Raw genomic sequence first — 1,601 nt, 5'->3', positions numbered from 1 at the left:
AGATACCCTCCATAGTGAGTATGTCTTGAACTTACACTAACATTTCAGCTACTAATGGTATAGACACACACAGGTCTAATTCAAAATGACAGAACACAACAGAGCATTAGATTAATTAAGTGCATGAAGTATAATATGACATTTCTAAGTGCAATGATTCATTTCATACCATCAGTTATTAAGCTAAATTCCCATTTATAATATTTTCAACAAAAGCTTTTGTATAGTGTTTGATTTGCACTGCATCTTACCAAATTGCTAATGAACACCTTTTCTTTTGAGTGAGTGGCTGACAACTGCACAATCCTACCTGTCACATATGACCGATTTCTTATTAATGTATTCTCCATCTTCACACCCATAATCTCCTGTTTAGTTCAAACTGTACAGGCATTCCTGAAATGTGCGCAGAGATATTCACGTGCTAACCTCATCGAGACTATTCAACGTGCCAATGCAACCAAAAAAAAGCCTCCACTCTGACAACGGTATCTCCTGCTATTGTTGAATTGCTGCTTTGAGCCAGAGCCTATTCAGCACCCAGCGATGATCTTCTGTCACATAGAAAACGTGGGCGCTTTATTTGACACTCATCTAAATATCGAAGGTCAACTTTGAAGCGACTGCTTTCTCCTTCTGAGAGTGAACTCAATATGCACGGATCACTGCTGTCATCACCAAAGATGAAGCCTGAACAGTAGTTGCATTGCAGTACGTCCATTGCTCATTCAGTACAATTATGACTTAGCTTAAGGTGGATGGAAGAATAAATGAAGTAAAAAGGGGTTGAAAACCCCCACATGAACTGCAGCTGAACTAATATCCATGATCCACCACCAGTCACTTGAAACATAATCCCACTGAATAGGCTACGCCTCCGGAATTCATGTCAAAAAGTCGTTGCATGTGAAACCGCCATAAACATGAGAGTAAACAAGGAGGTTTCCATTTGTACAGCCTGAGGTCAGATCAACAGTATGACATTCTCAAGTGGTTGTTGTAGCTCACTACAAACATAATTAAGACAACAAAGCAACAATGAACATGGATTCATCAGATTAGAATATCATTTCTAGTCGGTTACATTAAAAAAAAACTAACAAAAAACAAAGAGTAGATCTGATAGAGCGAGAGACTTTGCACAATGTATCCCCAATGTTATACATTACAGCGAACAAAATAATGTATACATTTCCTCCAAGGTAATAGAGTGAACAACTATATACAATGTCAACGTTTTCGCTCCGTGAGCAGGAGCAGTCAAGGCAATGATCATGTCAAACTTCCTCATGACAGGCAGCCAACGAAACAACAAAACTGGGTTCAAACCTGTGTATTCCCCCTCGCAGAATTCAACCCCCAATCAACACAACTCCTCATTCAACCATTATAATTCCACACGCGTTCCTTTACTTTAAGGACTATCATATCACACTAGTGACAGCCGGCTCAGTTGATATCGTGCTTCATGATCACCGTTTAAAAAAGTGAGTGAGAAAATCCCCTGGACTCAAAGCCATGAAGTCCTGTCCGCCATCCAGCGCCACCTGTCTAACCCAAGCCAGAACTGCATCGCCTCCTCTCCTTCCGATTCTCCAATG

Source organism: Argentina silus (genome assembly GCF_951799395.1).
Source record: "Argentina silus genome assembly, chromosome: 12".
In the NCBI taxonomy this organism is placed as follows: domain Eukaryota; kingdom Metazoa; phylum Chordata; class Actinopteri; order Argentiniformes; family Argentinidae; genus Argentina; species Argentina silus.
This window is presented reverse-complemented; position numbering follows the sequence as displayed.